General features: G+C 37.6%; 1 protein-coding gene across 3 annotated transcripts in view; it reads left to right on the plus strand.

Moving 5' to 3' along the window:
- Positions 1-14,603, plus strand: part of csmd3a (CUB and Sushi multiple domains 3a) — a 245,184-nt gene that overhangs the window by 1,425 nt on the left and 229,156 nt on the right. The window lies entirely within an intron of this gene.

A 14,603-nucleotide genomic window follows, 5' to 3' on the forward strand; every position in this document is an offset into this window, starting at 1 on the left:
ATGGATGGATGGATGGATGAATGAGTTAGAAATGGAGGATTGGGACCAGCTCAATTTGAAATCGGGCAGCTGGTGGAGTAAATTGTTGCGCTCTTGCGCATGCGCATGACAACGCGGTCCGCCCAGGAGAGTGAAATACGACTTGAGTGTTATTTAGGTTTGGAAAGACAGCGGAAAAGTCAAACACTAGAGTTCATTCTTTTATTGACCTGCCTAAAACCCCCATTATTAGATCTAAATTATGAATTGTTCATGGTGCAAACCTTCTTTACCTTGTGCATGTTGCATCATAGTCTCCATCATCTTTGGAAAATCCTCACCCAAATATTTGGCATCAAGGCCAAGCTTTACAAGTTTAATTATTCACACAGTCATGATTTGAATTTTTCTGCATCATATGATTATTCTTCATTGTTTCTTGTCACATTGAAAAACACAGCCGATTCAGTTTGTAAATCCTGTGCTGGATGTGATCATCTTTATAAACGTGACCTGAGGCAGGTCATCCAACTGGTATCACTTGAATATTTTATCATTTCCGTGTGATTATTTTAGTAAATACAAATCAAATACATCTTGACACAATTGGACCTCATTTTGAAAAAAAAAAAAATTATGAATCCAACATTAATCCAGTTATTATTATTATTTTTACTGGTGGCAGTGTTGATTCTGTCTATAGTTTTCGAACGTAGGTGTTTCGGCTTCTGCATGATATGACCTTGCTCTTAGTCATAGAGCACATGATGGAACAGCTGAAATAGTAGTAGATGTGTGTATGTGTTTGAATAGACCAGTGACAGAGTGGTGTGATGTGACGTGTTTAGGGGTGGAGTTACTCCAAAGATGACTTTAAAGCATGGGGCTTGAGTGTTTTATTTCTCTTATACTAAAATAGTCTCAATTTATTCACGAACAACATGTAATATAGTCACTTGTACCACCTTTACATATAAAACACATTTAACAGATCCTTTTGTAACATCATCCAATGTTACAAAAGGATCATCCACAGCTGTAATTTATGCTTTTCGCTTTTCCTGAAACCTCCACCATGAAAACATGGGTTCGAGTTTACACCATAATCAGGTTGCTTGTTCAAATCAAGTCAAATAGGTTAATCTAAAATGTGTTTAATATAATAACTTATATTAAGTTTAGGTTTTAAAACAGCCATGTGATGAATGCTTGGAGGACCTTGGACCCCAAATTGAGAATCACTGTTCCAGACATTTTAATTTTATAAGCAACACTTCCCAATTCCCAAATAGTGTGTAATATCATAGAGAAATTGGAATATGTGATCTCTGTTCTGAAGACTTGTGGTGGGAAAATATCTTGATTGTGACAAGTAGTGAAAATTCTGTCCATAAGTATCAAAGGCCATTTCACAAAAATCAGTCACTATATGAGTCAAATTTTTTATATAAGATTTTGTAGCCAAAACGTATAATTTGAATGCGTATCAAAGAATAAATCCCTTTATCTTAAAGACTTTCCAGTAGACGAAGTGGACAATAGACAATCTCAGTGTGATCTACAGTGGCAAATCTGGCATTTTAGCTGACTCTGTAGTTTGAATTCCAGTGGAAAAATATACCATTGATGATGCTACACAAGATGTTTCCATCAAGGTTTTTCCTCAAATCACAGATTTTTTTTTGTTCAAAGAAATGTATATGAAAAATGTTTGCCTTTCATTCGGAAATTGATCAAACTATGAAGCTGGTTTAATGAATTAAACCAAACCACAACTTATGTGCATCGTTACATCCTGTACTTCCGACCAATCAGAATAGTGACGTCAACAGCACTGTGTTATAATGTTGCAGTTCTGCCTGTTTTACTAGAGATAAGCATTTCAAAAGAACAGTTCACCTAATAAATGTTGTACAAACTTTCTGTTTGAATGTGGGTATGTGGGTCTTGTCTCAGCAGGCTGCCTGTGTCTCATGATTTTAAAATGTAAAAATCGAAGAAAATTCAATTCTAACGCACTTTATCATCGTCATATCGCGATTCCGCACGTTGTGTAGTCTTTCTCCTTCGCTGAAGTCAATAGCCTTTCATTAGCGTTCGCAACGAAACAAAATTGAAATTCCAATAAACCGAACATTAATTCTAAACAACATCTGCCAGTTTATCTAGCAGCTTTCTAACCGGACGATCCCAGTGCCAACTTTTTAATTTGCGAGCAAATGCACATATGCGACATATGAAAACTATACAAAACGGATGGATTATGCATTATGCGTTCAAAACAAAGGATTCTTTGAGTTCTCAGGTTAGAGGAGATCAATCAGTTCGATTAGAAAAGGAAAAAAAAAAAAGTTACTGGATAGAGTCAGTTGATACAACAGTGCTGTTTAAATTCTCAATTCTGATTGGTCGGAAATTTTTTCTATAGTAACATCTTACTGATTACTATCTATTTATCAATCTATTTATCTTCATTTATTTGATGTCAAAATGCACATTTTCTGTGAGGATTTTTTCACTCAACATTCATGGAAGGAGTCTCCACTGTCACTACATTGAGGATCGAGAAGTTTATGCTTTTTATTTAATTTTTTATCGGTAAAGATGTGCCACTTCAAGTATTCCTTAGGCATTTATAGTAGGATGCAACGAGTGCCAGTGCTTTGTAATGCTCAGTGAATTTTGGGCTTATTACCTTCAAACTAAAGCATTTTAGTCACAGCGGCTAAAAATAAACGCTAATGACTAACTTGTTTTATTTCTCTTTAACATAAAATGAAACTTTAAACAAAAAAAGAAATTCCACTTTATAAACGATTAAAACATGGCATTATTGTGTTAAACATGACATGTAATATTTTGAGTGTGCTTGTTGAGACGGCTCAGGGAGGAGGAATCAAAAATGTTCATTTTACAGATTAAATATTTGCCGTTTTTTCACTATTTCTTTTCAGTGTTTTAAAGCACACACACGTGTACACACAACTCTCTGAGAGTCCGTTCGTTTGTTTTACTCTGCTCGTTCTTTTTTATTCCCTTCGCCATTGTTAAAACTCCGCACAGGTGTGTGATCATTACCACTCAGTTCCTCTGACTTTGAACTCCGTTCACTCTGCTGAAAGAAAACGATTGGTGTTGGAGTGGAACCGAGATCTCGAGCGAGGTTGGGGTTCGTTAATTGTTTTCCGATGATGGCATGTCCTGTGGTGTTTTATTCAGAGTGAGAATCAGATTTACATTTACACATACAGGCAATTGTACAGCAGCACTGGACTGAACAAGACATAGACTAATACAACCATGAATACACAACACTAGATGACCAAGCAAATTAAACAGTCCACATTGGTGACATAATAGTGCAGTGATTTTCCAGTTGGATGAAAAATGTCACATGGGTACAATATTGCACATATAAAAGGACTAGAGATGGTGTAAAAAAAAAAAGTCAAGTAGAGTATAAGGTTATGGGAAGGTGTTTAAAATCTTTCTGGATGTCAAGACAAAGTTATTTTGGTGTCTTTTTTTATCACCTGCCAAAAGGAAATATTCTGAACAGACTCTCAGGGGTTTGAGGCCTTCTTTATGATTCTTCAATTCCATTCCCGGACAAGGGGCATGTACAGGTCCTGGTGGGATGGCAGGTTGGTTCTGTCGATGCGCCTCGTCAACCTAACTAGTCTCAGAAGTCGGCGCTGGTCCATTTGGGTTGCAGAGACGAACTAGACAGTGACTGAGGAACACAATTTGGATTTAATAGTAGCCCGATGGCACATCTTCTATCATCACAATGTGTCAGCATTGTTACCAAACATCCATAAATTTGTTCATTGTCAGTAAAACTTCGCTTTGGCAGCACGTGCGATCGTTTCGTGCTTTAACTGTAAACAGATCTTCGAGCCTGCTGCATTTTTTAAAGATTTTCCTACGATAGTTTGCTTACTCATGTTTGTTTACTGACTTTACTACCGAGATCAGAGGAGACATGATTCACTCAGTTTGACGTAATCCAAATAAGCAGAGGTTGATTTTTCTGCATTTTTTCTTGTGCTGCTTTTCTTTTCTTTTATATTTGAGAAAATTCAGCGAGGTGAGGAGGCCTGAGGTGCAGTCATCGCTCGCATTCATCCGAAAGGTGTTTTGAGATCAGAGCTCTATAGCAGAGGATCTTCCATATAGATCCAACCTATGTAAAGCAGATCTTAATGGAGCTGGCTTTGTGCACAGGGGGATTGTCATGTTGGAACTGGTTTGGGTTTATGAGTTCAAGCACAGGGGAAATTTCAATGCTACTCCATCCAATGACCCCATTCAAGTAAGGTGTCCCAGCACTTTTTTCTATATAGTGTATCATGAGCAACAGGCGCTCATGTGAATCAGGATTCGTTCTTAAAGTATCACTGGTTTGCTGGAAGGAACAGTACTGAGGGAATTGTTTGGTAAGCTGAAGGATTTAATTGTGCGTTTCTCTCGAGCAGTGGTGGACTAAGTACAGAAAGCATGTAGCTGAGTTAGAGTGAAGATACACTCGAGCAAAGGTGTCCCTTTAAACTTTGGGTATCCAAGTACTATGATTTATTATGGTTATGATGGCTTATCATTTTTATCACACAACTCTTTGCTTAATCAAACTTAATCTCTCAGCACATATTAATGAGTCAAACACTGATTGCTATCTGTTAAAATTAGCATGAGCCCAAAACCTTTTTAAAAAAATAAATATGGCCACTGGTGTTGTGGCGAGTTCCACTCTGGAGTTTCATCATTTATTCCTCTCAAAATGTTCTGCTTGCTTTTGAACTGACGCTGAACTGTGTGTTGGTGATAAGTAGATGCCACCAACTGGCAATGGTGGTTTTAGCTTGAATGAGGCCCTGGGTGCACCACGCCATGACCCAACGTCTCGGCTATTGATTAGTTCGGGCTTTGAAAAGCTCCTTCCTGCTTCAGCTACAGTCACTGAATGGGTAAAACATATTCTTAGAGCAGTCCACAAATTTGGCCACATTTCTGAGAGCTCCATTTCATGTATAAAAATCACCCTAAATGCATTTATTGCACAATGAAATACACATGTACAATTCATCAAACTCTCAGAACTAAGAACCGAACAACTCTTTGGCTAATTGTAGCCAAAAGATACATGCAGCATCTACACTGAACAAAATTATAAACGTCAATACAAATATAAAACATGTCAATATTTATGCATTTATTTGACTGTTTGTTTGTTTATTAATTTTTGAAAGACACTCTCTTTTTTAACCTGCACTTATTTTTTTATTGCTGCTGTTTGTAGTTATTAAAAAAAAATCTAATTTATTTTGTTTACTGGTTTGTATATTGGTTTGTCTGTTTCGATTATGTGTTTTTATTCCTTTTAATGTATGGCTTATGTATTTATTTATTTATTCATTTATTTATTTAAATATAAAACAAAAACACATTTAGTAATATCTTCATGGTCTTCTTTTTGTATTTGGTTTTATTCATATTTATTTATGTATTTATTTATTTGTTTTAAACAAACATCTAGTAATACCAAGTTATTTTTTATGTATTTATTAATTGTTATTAATGATTTAATTTATTTAATTATTTAGATACATTCATTAAAAGTACGTTTGCTTTTGCTTTACATTGAATTTCCTGGGATGAACTTTGACCCGTCCTGCCACATGGCTCATGTAATGACGTACATTAGGTTTTGAGTAGTAAAGTGAACATTTTCTAGGTAGCTTTGGCATCTCAGGAGATCTGGAGCTTTGTGCCTTGTGTGTGGTGCGTGTTGGGTTTAAGGAGTGTGAATTTGGGACGAGACTTGTCCAGCACAAAGTGATCATGTGAAAGCTAAACGTTTCCTCATGCAGAAGGAAGCTGCAGTGTGGATGTTGATGGAAGGCTCCAGCGTCAGACAGCGTTTTTTTAGGCAGATCAATTCCGCCTTGTTAGCATTCAGCTTCAGGCTCAAACATCATTTTATTTTTATGATGGACATTGTCTCAAAGCTGCTTTACAGAAATGAACAGATTGCAAACAAAAACTTTAGTGGAGAAATTCGTCCCTGTAAGTGTGTCTCTAATGCGCGAGCTAGTGACGACACTGAGATGGTATAAGAACGAAACCTTGACAAGAACCCGGATCAACTGTTAAACCATCCTCATCCTCAACACCGGATTTCTATTTCTTATAGTTTCACCATTTAAATGTTAAACTGTTTACTGATGGACTCTCGAGTGCAAACCTGTTCATGGTAACTGTATTAATAAGGCAGTTACAGCAGAGTGTTTATAATTTTTTTAAAGTCCAAATTTATCTTCATACTGTAGTTTCTGAGTTGAACTTTCTGCAGTAACCTTATGGATCTTTAGTTCGTGTGGAGATCATCCATATCAGCAGTGATTGGGTTCCAATTGAGTAGAACTCCATCTAGAAGTACAGCATCAGGACGAGCAGAAAGGTGCCTGAGGGAGGGAGGGAGGGAGGGAGGGAGGGAGGGAGGGAGGGAGAGAGAGAGAGAGAGAGAGAGAGAGAGAGAGAGAGAGAGAGAGAGAGAGAGAGAGAGAGAGAGAGAGAGAGAGAGAGAGAGAGAGAGAGAGAGAGAGAGAGAGAGAGAGAGAGAGAGAGAGAGAGAGAGTTTTACCTGCAGTTTGGATGAAGAGAGCTGGAGCTGAGCCATGCAGTGAAATCAAAGTCCTTGTGATGCCATATTTTTATGTTCCACACCTATTTTGTAAATGTTCAATAATGAATTGGCTTCACAGTTTGTTGGGGAAGTGAAATGTCACCACGTCATGTCATAAATAAGTAGCAGTATTGCAATTTTACTGATCCTAAAGAAAAATATTTCAGAGACTGTATCTTTGATCATTACATATTTACTCTTTATTTATTATTTTATTGTCTCTTTAACATTAAAACATTAAAATGATTTTATATTCTCACAAATAAATTCTTTCTTTCTTTCTTTCTTTCTTTCTTTCTTTCTTTCTTTCTTTCTTTCTTTCTTTCTTTCTTTCTTTCTTTCTTTCTTTCTTTCTTTTCTTTCTTTCTTCGAAACTTGTATATCTTTACAAATACACACACAAAACCCCAGAAAAAAGAAGACATATGCATATATGCGTATATAAAGAATACAGTGATGATCGTTCATGATCCTGATTGTAGTTTCTGCTATGCACGTTTTATTTCTGTGTTTGGTCTTCACAGTTGCCTTTTCTTTGGGATGCACCATGATGTAAAGAACTTTTTAACAAATTAAAGCATTGAAATGGAAATTACATTGAACTCGTCGCTGTCCAAATGAACGGTGCTGAAACCCTTCTGATGCAGGTTCAATCTGCAGCTTTTTCACTTGTCCAGTGAGTAACTGGAGAGAATAAAAAAGAAAAAAATTTGTGTGATTTGATTTTATTGATAGGAAGCTGCTGTGTTTTTTCTGCCAGCTTTAATGATCGCACCCCCGACCTCCTTTTTCTTTCACCAACACTCAAATTCGTCTTTTTCAAAATAACCTCTCAGTGAGAGAGACTTGATTTCCTAATTCACCCAAACCTGCTTTTATTTCTTTTTTTCCTTCCCAAACACCCTAATTGTGTTAAATGAACTGTGTCCAAGGCGCTTTAGGAGTAAACCTGCAATCCTTATTTTTATCGTTCCTTCCTTCCTCCTTCAGCTTGGACACCAGCATGGGCTTGCTGTGGCAGTGTGCGTTGCTCTGTGCGAAGCATGTTGTTGTGCCAGTATGTTGCTCTAGAGGCTTGCGTTTCTAATGAAGTGGGTAAAACGCTCGCTTGTTTCCTACTTCTTAGCACTGTGGGTGGTCCCTTTTTTTTCTGAATAAATAATTAGTTTGCCGTTTTGACGCTAGTACATTTTTAGGTTGTGGAGTGTCTACTAATAGGGATACAATCAACCGTTACCACCATGTACAGATTTCCATTAAGTTGCCAATAATAGCTCTCAAGCATGCTAAATATTCTCTATTTTTAAGTTAATAAGACAAAAATAGCAGTGGAGACTTCTTCCATTGATGTTTAATAAATGTTTCCTCAATCAGTAATCGGTCAACATCAATGTGGCCTTTATATATACTTCTGACCAATCAGAATTTGAGAATTTAACAAGTGGTGTGAAAATCTCCCATTTTTGTCTCATTTGTTGGTTTTTGGGGACGTTTGTGGACACCAGACCATAAGACTGATGTGTGCTTTATGAACATCCCATTCTACCATTAGTCCCCTTTTGCTGTTATAATAACCCCCATTCTTTGGAGAAGATGTTCCACTAGATTTTGTGAAGATTTGTTGAGGTTCAAGTGTGTTGGTTCTGAAGTCAGGAGGCTTGGGGTGCAGTCAGTGTTCACATTCATCCTAAAGGTGTTTAATGGAGCTCTATAGCAGGAGATCTTCCACTCCAACCCACGTAAAGAATATCTTCATGGAGCTTGCTTTGTACACATGGACATTGTCATGCTGGAACAACATATGACTGGAAAAGTCTGGTGTCCCAATAATTTGATCTATATATTTTATGAACTATGATCAGCTGCAACCTAAACAAAGGCGTAGAAAAGAAATCATGCTGTGAAAATTCCACTGTTTTCCACAAATGCATGGAAAAATCACAATAATTTTTCTATATAGTGCATTTGAGGTCAGAGTCGAGCCACATAGTCCCACCCACTGCTGGGGAAATAAAAAACTATCTGTGTGAGCAGAAGCGATATTTAAGAGAAGAAGCAGCTCCTGGGTGTGGAGAATGATTTTGCTTGTGCATACAGATTTTTATTCGCTTTCTTCAGTTTAAGGCGAGTATGCAGGTACATTTATTTTCCCCTCACGGCTCCTTCCTATGCATCAGCTTCAGTGCTCAGGTTTTAGGCGTGGATTTGCCGGCATACACAAGACCAAATAACCATCACATGCCCAGTCTGGGTTCTGGGTTCTGGGTCCCCCATAAAACTTTGCCTTTTTATTTATTACAAGTTCTTGTGATATTCCAATACATTCAATATGTTATGTAGCCCTCGATTTGTTTAAGCAATCAAACCCACTAACTGTACACATTAGGGAAGGTAGGATTCAGCTGTGCCTCGGCGTAAAGCTTATCGATGTGATGCATCCATTTAAAAAAGTGTATCGGGACGCATCTTTTTAAACATATTCGCGTCGGGGGAAAAAATGTGTTTCTATAGAATTATTAGTAGAAAGTGGCCAATAATTTGTGAGCAGTATTTGAGATAAATTTATTACAACACTACAGAGATCGAGGCGTGTCCCAAAAGTCACATAGAATACAGATTTACATGGCAGAGGTAGAGCTGTAACTTTCTGGAGACACAACAGAAAAAGAACGTCTGGTTTTATTTCATCTGTATCTTTCTTTTTGCACTACAAAAAAGGCGTCAGAAGTCAGAAGGTGCTTAAGTAAACTGATGTGAACTTTCTGCACCATACTGAAATGCAGAGCATCGAATTTTTTCCAATGGATTGAATCGCATTGAGTCGAATCGAAATCGGATCGCACTGCATTGTTATGGGGTGAATCGTATCGGAAGCTGCTTCACATGTATCGTATCGTTGGCTATGCAGCGAGAGCCTCAGATGCACATCCCTGATACACATGCATTATTATCCACGTCATTATTGTAATAACGAGAATCCTGTCAGGATTTTCGTGTTGACCATAAACACAGGTTTTTCTCTCTCTCTCTCTCTCTCTCTCTCTCTCTCTCTCTCTCTCTCTCTCCCCGAGTCTAATCATCTACATGAGTTGATTGTGTTCCTCTGGCTCTGGATTATGAACCCAACAAGTGTGAGGTGACGGCGCTGCACTGAGCTTCATTCATCCGTGAGCGAGTGAATGCACACAATGGGGCGCTTGACCTTTCCGAATAAACACACGTTATTGAGAGCGAAAGAGCGTGATGGAGAGATTATTGCAGCCGTAACGCCAGTGGGCCGTCATCCTTTAATTGCTTACTGGTGATGTTATTGCAGGTGAATTTTCACAGCATGATGACTTTGGGTCTAGGTTCCAGGTGATCATGGTTCATACAATGATGGACAAAAATACAAAAAGACTTTCCCAGTCACAGGTGATCTTTCTCCAACCTGCTAACACAAACTCTGAGGTCTAAACCAGCATGACAATGCCCATGCACTAAGCCAGCTCCATGAGGAAATGCTTTACATGGGTAAGAGTGGAAGATCTACTACTATAGAGCTCCAAGACCTTTAGGAGGAATTTTCACACCCCAGGCCTCCTCATCCCACTTACTTTAGTACCTGAGTTTACTAACACCCTTGTGGTTGAATGAATCTGCAGAGATCTCCACAAAAAAAAAAAAATCATGTGAACATCTCAGAAGACCTTCACAGGAGACCGTAACAAGTCCACATGATGCACACTGGACTCAGGCCAATGACATTTTATTATTATTTTTTTATTATTACTTAATTCAAAATATTGTACACAGTATTTCGATTTGTTTCAGTATATTTTTTGTTTATTTAATAGTATTTATAGCTCTTACATCATTAGGAGATATGCGTAGTCAATAACGAACACAGTAAATACTTACGAACAAATTCATGCTATGAACGAAAAGTAAAGACAGGAGCGTCTGTAATTGTGTGTTTGTGTATGTGGGGGGATTTGGTTATCCTGTGTGTGGAAGGACATAGGGGTCACAACTAGTATAATCGTGACAATTGGTTCTTCCATTCACCGTCTATTACTGTCGAATAATTGCTCTGTTCTGATTATAAGCCCCCAATTAGCTCGGCTAAACAAAAATAATTGGAAGTGGTTGGCCTGGATGAGCACTTGTCTTTTGACCTGTTTCATTATTCACCCATAATCGAGCTGCTGCACATATTCCATTTTAAAACGTTAAATAGAAATATTGAATATTACACAAAGGAAAGAAGGATGTAAGTTAAAAAGGGCAGACGGCTTAAGTAAATAAGAGACGGTGCCTTAAATTACCACACTGGTATTCGCAAAGAAGAGAAATGCACCAGGAAAGTGTGTGCGCTTGGTTTTAACGTGTCATAATGCGCACGTGCCGCAACATTATCTTCCTGTCTGCCATTTATTTTCTCCTTTCCACCGCCACGGTGTGTTTGGTTAACGCTCGTGTGTCGCGACTGTACGTCTTTCCTTCGATTGGAGTTCAGAGTTCGGAGATTGTGTTGATGGCGCTGCGTGAGCTCATTACACACCTCTGTGGAGTGATGGAATGCCTCAGGCCCGAATTTAACTTTAGATGGTCTTCATTTATCAAACCAGCAGCAGCTTTATTCATGACAGTAAAATCACAGCATATCTGTGCAAGACAGGAAATGTTCCTAATTGGCCTTGATTGTGCATTATCAGTCGTGTAACGGTGTCGGATTTAATGTTCCTGAGGACGGGCTGAGAGATTGTTTCGAAAGATTCAAGTGCACTCCCTTATCTTTTATTCAGACTTATGTGCTTCTCGTACTTTTTTTTCCTTTAATGTTACAATCATTGGTTGTTTTTTTTCATGAATTGATCGAAAATGTTGGACTTTTTAAAAGCTAGAAAACAAATTAAATTGTATAATTTCTATTTCGGGGGGAAAAACTGTCCCCCTGCCCCATTGGCCTTTATATAGCATTACATATTCGCCATACTTTGTTTATTTCTTAAATTTTTTGCTCCTATTTCTAAGAGACAAAAGTAAAAAAAAAAAAAAGGAAAGTCAGACAGTAGAAAAGAAATGACACATTATTCATTGTAGAGTCACTGTAGACTCACTAATCAGTTGTAGAACATCTAAAAACATCTAAAGTTCTGGCTCTTTGTTAGTACCTCTAACATAATTGCCCAGAAACTTTGTTTTTATTTCGTCCTCTAGTGGGTTGGTGGTTAATTACTGGAATATATACAGTATAAATAAACAAAATGCCACATGAAGCAAAACACTGGAATGTACATGGGTGGCCATCTTGACTTGCTTTTCTCTAAATGATTCTGCACTCAAAGCATACATTTAAGCATGATTTAAGTTTTACTTGGTAAATTCCCACCCAAATTGTAGCTTTTACTCTATAATCACACACACCAGCCTCTATTTGGAAAGGCTGAGTGTAGCATGCGTTTCATCCAAGAAATATGAAGTCAGCCATTGTTCATCTTCACCACAGGGCAGCTGAATGATCAGTCATAGGAAAGTGCGAAGAGTAAATCCAGGAGCTTTCTTTGATACATCATTGGTGCTTCCTCAAAGACGGCCTACTTCAATCAATTTCCAGATCATGGCTTGAAGGAGGAATCAAGGTTGCATCAGTTAGTGTTCAGGGAATCACCCTTTATTTCCGTTTTCTCTTAGTCACATCTACTGACTGATTTGTTTAAAGTATGTGGACTTTTTTTGTCTTAATATTTACTTGGACTTTGTCAAGTGGTATTGAAGCTTCCCTCAGTCCATGTTTACCTCAACAGTCTGGAGATTTAGCTAAAATTCTTTTACTAGTATATGAAGATTTGTTTAAAAGTGGGAAGAAATCGTTTGAACAGATATTGTTTGTGCAGTTTGCAGTCGGCATAAGGGCTTTTTGGGATTTCTGGAAGATTTAGACTCCTGGAAATAAAAACAAGAATATATTCAAGTCTACCATCATATTCAAAACCAGTCACATGATCTGCCCCACTTGACCAGAAGCACCTTGTATGTCCATTGTCTACAACATATATGACATGACAGACCTTTCTTATTAGATCCTTCAACAACCCTCTTCCTTTCAGCATGGATTGAAAAGAATGTGATGAGCATCACAATGATACAGTTCCAAGCAAAATGGGGTCAAACGAGGTCTATAGCTGAAGTTGTGAAGAATACACACACACACACTGTGCAGATCAGCCATTCTATGAACATGATAAGACCATGGCTTGACCTTTTTTTTTGCCTGACTGGCTTCAAAAGGCGAGCGGTTATGTTTTGATGGTAGCTGATTCACGGCGGAAAGCCCCCTGCTGTTCAACCTCCCAACCTGCAGTCGGTAACAATCAACAGCGAACTAAACGATTCAGGATGGTTTGCGCTGAATAATATATAATGCTAGGAATGGGAGGAGAACAGGAAATTGGTGATAGTATTACTTTGTGTGAACTCCAAATTCTTCATTCAAAAGTTTTTATTAACAACCCCTTTTATTAATAACTATTTGTAAACTGTAGTAGTTATTGTTTTTGTTTTTTTTGGACTTAGTCTCCAGTATTAGTGCTGTGAAATATTCCAATGTGTTGATTTGCTTTTTTCTGCTACAGCAAATCATTTTGCACTTTCTTGGTAATATTCCCACAAGCTAAACATTTGGTTTAACTTTATGAGAGAAAAAAAAAAATGAAAAGCTTGTGAAGGACTGGCTGTTTGTTAGTACCTAGAATGTAATCCATGATCATTTGCTGTGTTGAAAGAGAATTAAACGTTCGATAATTTACCTGTAGTAGTGGCTCTCCAAGTGTTTTATATGTGGAGAAAAGAGAGAATAAATAAATATTTCCTCGTAAAAAAAAAAAAAAAAAAAAAAAAAAGAATGACTGATATTGTAACAAATTGAAAAAATTTTTTTTTTTAAAGTGGAACTGCTTACATTTGTGTATTATTTTGTAGTTTTTGTTTGTTTTGTTGGGGCTGATATTTTTTACTTTATAAGTTAAATATTATATAATATTATATTCATTAAAATTTAGTCTATTTAATAATATAATATTTTTTTATATGTAAATTGTGGTTCAGTATAAATATATTGTCTTTAAAAAAAAAAAAAAAAAGAAAGCTCAGAATTAAATTTTTTTAAATAAATACACTATATTTACAAAAGTATTGGGACACCTAACTTTGATGGCAAATTTCTGGTGGAACATCTTACCAGAAGAGAGGAGGTTTTATAAAAATGCGAATAAGATGCTTCATAAAGTGCGTAACAATTTTATGGTCGGGTGTCCACAAACTTTTGACCCTATAAATGTGTTTTTTGTTTTGTTTTGTTTTTTTAGTATCATCTGATACTTATGATTTCAGTATCACTACCGTCAGAGAGAATCAGGTCGTCTTGAGTTTCATCCATTCCACATTTTTACAGAGGCATTCCCTTGAAATTCGCTCGATGCCATTTCTCCGACTCTCACGACAAGCTCATTCAGATATACGATTCCCAGAATGTGTGGAATTTGTCAGCTTCTTGTGTGTGTGTAAGAAGATGGAACCCTGCTGCCATCTTTGCCCCTACTGCTCTCACACTACAAACAAATCAGTCTTGATGACTCTCCATACACCAGGTACGGTGAGCGCCTGGCGTTCAGGATGGAGTGTAGCTGTTTAAACGAATGCAGCAGCTGGGCTCCAGGTCTCAAGCTTGCGTTCTCTCCTCCCTGAACGAGATTGATGTGTTTAGACGCTGATTCATACTACCGACTTGCATTCCTCCTGTCCACCATGCCCCGCCGTGCACTTAATACTGTTCCTCTTCGCGATTTATGGAGGCCCTCTATCAGCTATCGTCTTGTCAGCTCTGGGAATGGCGGCGTGTAATCATGGTGATTGGTGGAATAGACAGCACATTAAAGAGAAATAGAAACGGGATCCA

This window comes from Silurus aristotelis (assembly GCF_946808225.1).
Source record: "Silurus aristotelis genome assembly, chromosome: 25".
Taxonomy (NCBI): domain Eukaryota; kingdom Metazoa; phylum Chordata; class Actinopteri; order Siluriformes; family Siluridae; genus Silurus; species Silurus aristotelis.